Source organism: Mus pahari, chromosome 23 (genome assembly GCF_900095145.1).
Source record: "Mus pahari chromosome 23, PAHARI_EIJ_v1.1, whole genome shotgun sequence".
In the NCBI taxonomy this organism is placed as follows: Eukaryota; Metazoa; Chordata; class Mammalia; order Rodentia; family Muridae; genus Mus; species Mus pahari.
In genome coordinates this window covers 15,688,814-15,698,868 of record NC_034612.1, presented here as the reverse complement: position 1 = coordinate 15,698,868, position 10,055 = coordinate 15,688,814, and the positions used below count along the sequence as shown (strand labels likewise).

At 48.7% G+C, this 10,055-nt stretch overlaps 1 protein-coding gene across 1 annotated transcript in view; it reads right to left on the bottom strand.

The window, feature by feature from the left end:
- The window catches only part of Tmem132b (transmembrane protein 132B), a 252,724-nt gene that overhangs the window by 207,444 nt on the left and 35,225 nt on the right, over window positions 1-10,055 (bottom strand). The window lies entirely within an intron of this gene.

The window sequence follows — 10,055 nt, the reverse complement described above, 5'->3', positions numbered from 1 at the left end:
AAGAGGGCGTCAGATCTTGTTACGGATGGTTGTGAGCCACCATGTGGTTGCTGGGATTTGAACTCTGGACCTTTGGAAGAGCAGTCGGGTGCTCTTACCTACTGAGCCATCTCACCAGCCCGAAAGGTGACAGTTTTAATTCATCTTGCTTTAGGAAGCAGCGCATCACACCGTTCCCCCACCCCCACCCCCAGATGTCTTGATGAACCACTGTGCCGAGGAGCCATGGACACCGCTAAAAGAACTAATTACCACGCCCCAGGCCCCACACCGGATCCAGCTCTCTCCCTTTCTAATCTTCAAGAAAAAAATAAAATAAAATGTCATTTAAATGCATCTGCGCCAGGCAACGAGAAAGGCCGCCTGCCCGGCTCCACAAAGGCCCCGAGTTTGTCATCCTGCTTGCTGTAGCCAAAAAATCATTATTTTTCCTGGCACCGGTAAAGGAAGGTGAGGCCGTGAAGAGACCTGAATGTTACTGGAATTCCGTCCCGAGGCACTGGGTAGCCGCACCTGGTCGGAGGCAGCTGCCAAGCTTAGACACACTAAGTGGTGGGGCCAACCTGGGGGAGCCGCCAAGGAACAGCAAATAGACTCAGAGGTAGACCTCGAAGCTCGAAGCCCCGAAGCCCTGCAGAAAGCGCATCTGGCTTCCAGGCTGCGGCCACTGAAGCTGGGGATGGGGGGAGGACTGCAGGAGCCACAGAGAACCCAATTAATTCCATCGGCTGGTGAAATGTACCAGCTCACTTGTTAAAAAGGTAGGGAGTGCTCCGAACAGTCTCTTCTAAGCAAAGCCCTGGCGGCACTGGCAGCGTAGGAAGATTGCCAAGGTGACAAATAAACAGCTCCGTCGGATGCAGGAGGGACGCTGATCTTACCTCCCCACTGCTGTGTGATGCCCAGAAATTCTTGCCCTCTCTGAGCCTCTTTTACTACCCTTCTCAACTTAATTTTTAAAGTGTTAATTTTAAAGGTTTAAGTGTGCTGAAGAAATGAAATGTCTCCACGTATAAAACTTTAAAAAAAAAAAAAAAATAGAAGGGTCTAGAATGATCTTTCCCTTCCTCTCTCCTGTTGCCACCAAACTCCCAAGAAACAACTTCTGTTATTGGATTGTTTGTTCTGCTCTTGAGGCAGGTAGCCCAGGCTAGCCTCCAATTTGCTACATGGCTGAGGATGACCTTGAACTCCTGGTCCTCCTGCCTTAGATTCCGTACCGGTTTGACGCAGTGCTGAGGGTAGTTCTGCCAGGAGAGCGCTCTCCTGGTAAGCCATATCCCCACCCTGATGCCTGGCTTCTCTTGAAAACATAAATCTGTTAGTCCTTTCAAGGACCTGCCCCCCAATAACCTGACTTCATTCCATTAGGTCCCGCCCCCAATGACCTGACTTCCTCCTTGCCTCCCCCACCCACTACTTGCCCTCTATGACCTGACTTCCTCCCATTAGGTTCCCCTCCCCCCACAGCCCTCCACCCCCACCTTCCAATGCCCTGACTTCCACCAGGTTCTGCATCCAGTGGTCTAACCTCTTCCCACTAAGCCCCACCTGCTAAAGGTGCCTGACACTAAGCCACAAGCTAGGGACCAGAGTCTTTCTCCACACAAGGGGCCTTTGTGGGAACCTACAACACCATTGATATTCATTTTCAAATTCAATGACTGTGACAGTCAGAAATGACAGAATGTGACAGCCATCACATTACAGAATGTGTAAGCCTGACACCTTACCTTGCCACTAACAATGGAGTAGTTGGGGTTCAAACAGGGAGCCCTGGGTCACTCTGATGCTAAGAAAGACTCCCAATTTTCCCGACACATTGAAAGAAATCACAGATGTCACACACAGAGAGAAAGAGAGACAGAGACGGAGAGACAGAGAGAAAAAGAGACAGAAAGTTGGAAAAGGAGACAGAGAGAGTCAAAGAGAGAGACAGAGAGAGAGACAGAGACAGTCAGAGAAAAAGACAGAGACCGAGACAGGCGGCTGTTTTTTCTTTTCACTACGGGGAGTAGGAAGGCCTTACCCAACCCAGGCTGATCTTCAACCCCAACCAGGACAAATGAAGAAAATTCTCCAGGGGGTTGGGGGGGGGGGCGGGGAGATGAAGGGGCCTAGCCAGGCATCTCCATGTCACTGTTTTCTAGATGTCTCTATGTGGCTCTTGTTTTTAGCAGACACATCCATTACGTTCAAAGACAGAGAATGCAGACGTTTTACGAAAGGAAGAACAGAGCTCATGATGTCTGTCCCCCACCAAGGCAAGACCTGTGACTCTGTCGCCCCCCCAAAGCCACGGGCTGATTCCTGAGAGCAAAGGCGTTGTTTGGGAGAGAGGAGGAGAGCGTGATTTTAAGTGGAGAACCGCTGGGTAAAAGCCTCCCCTGCTGGGAGCTGCGCAGTTCATTCATTAAGGATGAAACAGACTCCAATCTAGAGCATCCCACACGGGCAAGGGCTGACTGCTTGCATCTGGAAGCGCAGACTCTCCAAGGCGCTCACAGACGGCTCCTTCAGAAGCCCCGCCCTGAATCTTAGCGGGAGCCTGGGGTCAAAAAGGTAACCGCCTGCAGGGACCAGACAGAAACAGCCAACACACAAAGCTTGAATAGCAAACTCACAGGGACATGGCTTCCCATCCGCCAAGGTGTCCTCTCTGTCCTGGGGACACTGTTCTGTGGAAACACCTCCAGTGTTGGGCCGAGTTTGGGGAACGGAGACTAGCCTGTCTAGCCTGAGGGGGAGCCGCAAAGGAAAACTATTATAAATGGTAACTTGGGGGAGCGCCTTTGGCAAAGTGGCAAGAGGGTGCTTAACATGCACACAGCAACGCACATCTGTGGGAATGTGGGGGTGTCCTTCATAGTTTCCCCTGCTTCCACACACACCCCAAACTGAAGAAGTACTCAGGAGCAATTTATCCAGTGTTTTCATATTAGCCCTTTTTTTTTTTTTTACCCAGAAAATTCTTGAGCAATACAAAATGGATCTCTAGCCTACTCTGTGAGGTGTCATTCTGTGTCTATGCTGAACAGGAGTAGGGATAAAGACAAAAGATTATCAGAAGAAGAAAATAAAACTGCTAGGGACAGATCAGCCTGCTCCGGGACCTTCCTCCTGTCTGAGAGGTACCCCACAGCTTCATGCACTGTTAAAGGTAAAGAAAGTATTTGCCATACAAGCCCGAGGACCAGAGTTTGATTCCCCAGAGCCCATGTAAAAAGCCAGGCAGGGTGCTGTGTGCTTTTAATCTCAGCACTGGCACATCCCTGAGGCTCCACTGACCAGCCTGCTTCATCTAGTCAGCAAATCCTCGGTCCCATCTCAAAACACCGGATACTATCTCAAAAAGCATGGTGGGGGCTAGAGAGACGGCTCAGCACGTAAGAGCACTTTCTGCTCTTGCAAAGGACCCAGCTTCAATATCTAGCACCCACATGGTGACTTACAATCATCTGTGACTTCAGTTCTAGAGGACCGGACACCCTCATCTGCCTTCCATGGCTTCCTGCACATATGTGGTACCCAGAACCCCCCTCCAAAAAAAAAAACAAAAAAATGCAGGCCAACACTCATACACAGAAGAAATATTTTTTGAAGGTGTGTGGCTCCTAAGAAATGATACTCAAGGTTTACCTGGCCCCAAAACATATGCACACACACACAATAATATTAATGATAACAGTGAATTAAATAAAATCCATTGATTACAACCTGACTTCCCTACAACTCTAGAGGTAGCACGCTGGTGACTTACGAACTGCATTCAGTCTTAAAGTCTAGGATATAAGGTCATGGTAGATATGAGCCTACAAATTTATACTTTATATCAACAGCTAATTTTATATGAGTTTGATATATGCTAGAGTCATCTGAGAAGGGAGAACTCCGGTTGGGAAAATGCCTTCATAAGTTAGGGCTATAGGCAGGCCTGAAGAGTAAGTACTTAATTAATGATTGATGGAGGAGGGCCCAGCCCGCCGTGGGTGAAAGCATTCCTAGGCTGGTGGTCCTAGGTGCTAATAGAAAGCAAGCTGAGCAAGCCATAGAGGGAGCAAGCCAGTTAAGCAGCATCCCTCCATGGCCTCAGCATCAGTTCCTGCCTCCATGTTCCTGCCCTGTTGGAGTTCCTGCCTTGGGTCCCCTCAATGGGTGTGATTCAGGATATATAAACCAAATAAACCCTTTCTTTCCCCAAGCTGCTTTTGGTCGTGATATTTCACCACAGCAACAGAAACCCTAAAACAGGTGGTTTCTCTAAGTCTTTCAGCTAACTATTAAAGCCTGTTCTGCCAGACATTGTTGTCTTAGTGACTATGCGTTGTACCATGGCATGGGTTCCAGCTGATATTTTATGTGCCTTGACGGTATTCACCTCCATTGCCTTCTTCTGTCTCATTCGTCCCTTCTCCCCAAATTTCTACTTCCATGCCATGTGTGTGTACATGTGTGTGAATATGCATGTCTGTGCATGTGTGTGGGGTGAGTGTGTGTATATGTGTGTGTGTGTAAAAAATCTAGCATTCACATATGACAGGACACGTGATCCCTCTATCTGACCGTGATGTTGGAGTCATTAAGGCCACCTGGCATATAGTCCTACACCGGGCAAAAGAATAACATGAGACTCCGTAGATGTTGTTCATGACCAGCGTCAAATGAGACAATGAGCTCAGGGATCCTCCCATCCCTGCTTCCCCATCACCAGGTTTACAAGCACGTGCCACCAAGCCCGGTATCTTTTAAACATGGATTCTGAGGTTCGATTTTGGGTCTTCACGGTTATGAAAAACAAAAAACAAACAAACAAACAAACAAAAACGTTGGAGACTCATTCAATTTCAAAAGGCCAATTGAGAGGCAGCAAGCAACCTTGCCCTGCATCTACAGCCATCTTGCTAAGCATTACTCCCTGGAAACTGGCCCGAAGATTCTGTAGAGAGCCCGAGTCAGGAGCCACTGGACAGCCAGTCATGTCCTGACTCCCAGTTCCTAGAGACATGTGTGTCCACACATGAGAAGAGCCATAAGTGTAGCATTGAAAAACCATAAAGAAGCGCGACTGATAAGCTCTTCCCCGGGCCATAATCCAGCCCCATTCATCTTGGTTTCTCTGCCTGAGTAACGGGCAGATGTCACTGCCAGCGGCTCCCAAGGGATTGACTGCAGCCACCATTTCTGAAAGGTCCCACAGATCCAGATCCAGCTCAGCTCTTGAGGCATTTTTCAAGCCAAGAAAGGAGAATTTCATTTAAAAGACCAACAGCCATGAGTAACCTCCGCATTGGGTTCTCTCGATTCGATCCCGTTGACAGACTCTAAACATTCAGAAGGTTGATCACGTCTCCGGCTTTTGTCTAATTACCTCACCTTGTAACAATTACCGCAACGGCAGACATGAAAAAAACGGAGCTGTCTGCCAGGCAGCCCTGTGGCTTGCAGATGGGGCCCTTCAGAGACGCATCACGCCATGGACTTTACCAGGCGCCTACTGTATGCCTGCAGCACACAGATGCAGGGTCAAGGCAGAAGAGTCACCAGTTCTCGTGGCAAACAAAGCTCTGAGAACAGACAAATGAGATCATTCCAGAAAGTGATAAAAAGCAAAGAGAGATAAACTTGATGACATGGTGTTCCCACGGGCTGATGGGAAAGCCACGACCCTCCTTTACTTGAACTTTGCCCTTTCCTTGTTCCCTGCAACACCATCTACACCCAATCTACAGAGTGCGGGCTGCTCCCTTTTCTGATTGGCTGTGGTCTTGAGCATCCACTCTGATTGGTTTAGGGTGCTGGTCTTCCATTCTGATTGGTTAGGGTATTGAGTATCCCTTCTCATTGGCCAAAGTGTTGTGGCTGATTGTTCCATGCCCTCTCATACATTTGTTAAGGATACAAAGACATCCTGTAGTCTAAACCAATATCTCTGGATCTCCCAAGGGCTTCTTCCTCTTGTGAGGAATTCAGATTTCGTTGCAGAAAGGCATTTGCCTACTCCCCAGCCCAAGAAGCTGCCACAAGGTAGCCACCACCAATCTACCTATTTCATTTTATCTTCGCATCAGCAAGCGTATTTTCCAAAAATAGCAAAGCTACCCACAGTCCCCCATTCCATGATCCTCTGCACTGAGTGTCTTGGTTAGGGTTTCTATTGCTGTGATAAATTACTATGACCATAAAGCAAGTTGGGGAAGAAAGGACTTATTTGGCTTACACTTCCAGATTGCTGTTCATTATTGAAGGAAGTCAGGATGGGAACTCAGACAGGGCAGGAACCTGGAGGCAGGAGCTGACTGACTGGCTTGCTTCACATAGCTTGCTCAACCTGCTTTCTTCTAAAACCCAGCACCACCGGTCCAGCATGAGTGGGCCCTCGATCATGGAGCAGTTCACTAATTGAGAAATGCCTTACAGTTGGATCTAAAGGAGGCCTTTCCTCACCTGAGGTTCCTTCCTTTCTGTTGACTGATTTGAGTCAAGTTGACACACAATACCAGCCAGTACTCTGAGATTCCTCCAAACAAGAAAGCGGGGTCTGTGAATGGGCTTCTGGGTGCTTTGACCATTAAAATGCATGTGTTCGTGGATACCTAGGTGATGTTGGAAACTTGATTCTCAGAGGTCATACCATACCCCTCCCTTCATGCCAAGAGGGCGCCATATTGTAAGGAAATGCAGAGCAAACAGAGGCCACATGAAGACACTAACTCTCTAGTGAGCCCAGCCCAGGGGCCAGACATGAGTGGACAAGGCTTTGGTGGCTTTGTCCCCAGCCACTTCTGAGCCCTCCAGCTGAGGTACAGATACAGGAGGCCAGAAACCAGGCTCCTCACTCTGCTCTGCCCACATCGGAACCCAGAGAATCTGGTAGCAGCATAAAATGCTGCTGTATGGTGCTAAGTTCAGGGGCAACTTTCCTAGCAGCAAAGATGAACACAGTTCTAGTACCATGAGGGTCACCTCGCCTGCTGGTCCACTTCCTGCCCACACACAGACTGGCCCAGTAACTGCTTCCTCAGCAGAGAGGAAAGTTAGGATAGAAACACGGGGAGCTTGGAGATTTCATGTCAGGGTTACCTTCCTTACTTCCTCAGAGCACAGGAAGAGGAGGATCCAGGAGATGGGGGTGGGGACCATCCCAATAAGTAAGCTGAGCTCTTCAAGGTCTGGAGACAGAGGGTAGGAACCAACAAAACCACCTGACCCTACTTCAGTACTGCTATGAAGTACAAGAGCTGAATCTCTGCATGCTTTTGATTTCATTGGTGTGGGGGTTTTTGTTGTTGTTGTTGTTGTTGTTATTGTTGTTGTTGTTTGTTTTCCAGATTTTTGTTGCTCTTGTCTGAGACGGGGTCTCTCTATGTAGAACTCACCTTGTAGACCAGGCTGACCTCAGACTCATAAAGATCCACTTGTGGGGCTGGAGAGATGGCTCAGCGGTTAAGAGCACCTGACTGCTCTTCCGGAGGTCGTGAGTTCAAAGCCCAGCAACCACATGGTGGCTCACAACTACCAGTAACAAAACAAAAAACAAAAAACAAAAACAAAACAAAAATCCACCTGCCTCTTCCTCCCAAGTGCTGAAATTAAAAGTGCATGCCGCCCTGCTACAAAATTTATTTTATGTGTATGAATGGGCTTTTTCTTTTCTTGCATGTATGTCTCTAAGTCACATGTGCCTGGTGCCTGCAGAAGTCAGAAGGCAGCATCAGATCCCCTGATGCTGGAGTTACAGTTTCGAGTCTCCAAATGGGGGCTGGGCCTTGCACCCAGTTCTCTGAAAGAGCAACAGGTGCTCTTAACCACTGAGCCACCTCTCCCTTCCTAGATTTATTTATTTTATATATACGGGATGGTTTTGCCTGTGTGTGTACGTATAGGCACTACATGTATGCACTGCCCACAGAAGCCAGGAGAGGGCATCAGGCCCTCTGGAGCTGGAGTTACACACGGTTGTGAGCCTCCCTAGAGGAGCTGGGACTAGAACCTGGGTCCTCTGCAAGACCATCCAGTGCTCCTAACCACTGAGCCATCTCTCCAGCCCCTTCTGCATGCTTTTAAAACCTCCAACCAGATGGCTTCAGTCTCAAGGATGAGGGTCAATAGCAGAAGCGTGAACCCTGACCAGGTGAAGTTCCTAACTGATCCCCTACGTCAGTCATGAGTTCTATCAGACCTTGAGATCCCAGGGCGGTGACAGCTTCCCCAGGAACATGACCTTCTAGAATCATCCTTTCGTCTCTCCTCGTTAAAAGATGATATTTTTCCCTCAGAAATAAACACTCAAGGAAACTTCATCTCATGTCTTCAAACCACCCCATGAGGCAAAGATTAATCAAAGATAAATGAATAAAGTGTAAACAAGAGGGGAAGGGGAGAGAGAAGACCCACCCCATGGTCCCATTTCCTGTTCATCGAGCCCCAGACTCCAGTAGGCACCCAGGATGGGCTATTTTTACTAATTGCTGAACAAGGAAGTCGGCTTTGATATCATGAGGCCGAACCTGAGGGAGCAATTATTAACAGATGAAAAAGACATCCCATTGGTGTGTGAGAGAACTCGCTCTCACACTTTCCCATTTCATTAGGAGACACTTCTGTGGATTTTTGACAGTTACCTTGAGCAGAATTAGACTGAGAACTGATAATTGTCTGTTGCTTGTGGCATAGCCATGCCATCCCTGTGGGTGACAGTGGCTCTGCAGCCCACATGCACACACACACACACACACACACACACACAGAGAGAGAGAGAGAGAGAGAGAGAGAGAGAGAGAGAGAGAGAGAGAGAGAGAAGAGTGGGAAGCTGGCTCTGCAAGCTGCCTCCCCTCCTCCCCCCACCTTGTTCTGAGCTGGGATGACAGGTAACAAAAATGGAGATGAATCAGAATTCCACAGCCCCCTCAGGGATACAGAATGGAGTACTTGTGTGACACACACACACACATACACACACACACATCACAGAGGAGGGGGTTCCCTGTCAGCCTGCCTGTTTAAAGCATGCTGCTAAGTCCTGGGGTGTAGGGGGAGTGCTCCATCAGGGGACAGGAAGGTGCTCCCGGCAGAGCTGCCAGCTCTCAGGTAGACCAGCAAAGTCAGGAGCTAACCTCAAGGAGACTGGCTGATGCCTCTGCTGCTTTCTGAAAGCCTGGGTTCCAATGGCTGTCAGGTAAATCTGACCCAAGATTCCTTCTGGTGTCTCCTGGGCACGTGTCTCTGGAGGCTGCAGCAACTGGCCTTTAGTGGCCCTTCTCGGTTGGCATAGCTTTCTAGATCTTTCCTTCTTTCCCCATTGATCCAAGCAGATCAATGTAGGATCCAGGCTCAGAGGAAACAGAGGCAAGAACCTAGTTGCAAAAAAGAAAAAGGCTACAAGATTTTTTTTTTTATTTTATATGGTGTCTGACACCAATGAGAGACTCGAGTTCAAATCTCATACCACTGCTTCTAAGTGAGGTGACCCTCAACACCTTCATCTTTCTGGAGTCCCGGCCCAGGGTAAGTCAGGCAAGCTTCCACGGTCATTGTGAAGATATGAAGGAGTGTAGGGGTGGGCTTCCCCCATATGCACTGTGATATTGACATTGGGTTGTATGTTTTGGACGGGCAAGCAACAGCCAGACTTCATTTACAACACGGCCCAGCACAGACCAAAGGCTCTGTGGGCATGAATTCCTGTTACCACCACCAGTATCCACCACGTTACAGGGGGGCCTAGCTCTCAGAACAAAATGGAAAAGGTTGCACATCAGTAATCTCAGAATTAGGAGGTTGAGGCAGGAGGATTCTCGTGAGTTTGATGGCAGTCTAGGCTATACAACAGGAGCCTAGACTGTCTGTCTGTCTGTCTATCTATTTCTCGCTCTTTCTCTGTCTTCTTGGTTCTCTCTGTCTCTCTGTCTTCTCCATCCTTCTGACTCTATCCCTCTCTCCCATACCCCCACTCTGAGATCTCTCTCTCCCATACCCCCACTCTGAGATCCCTCTCTCCCATACCCCCACTCTGAGATCCCTCTCTCCCATACCCCCACTCTGAGATCCCTCTCTCC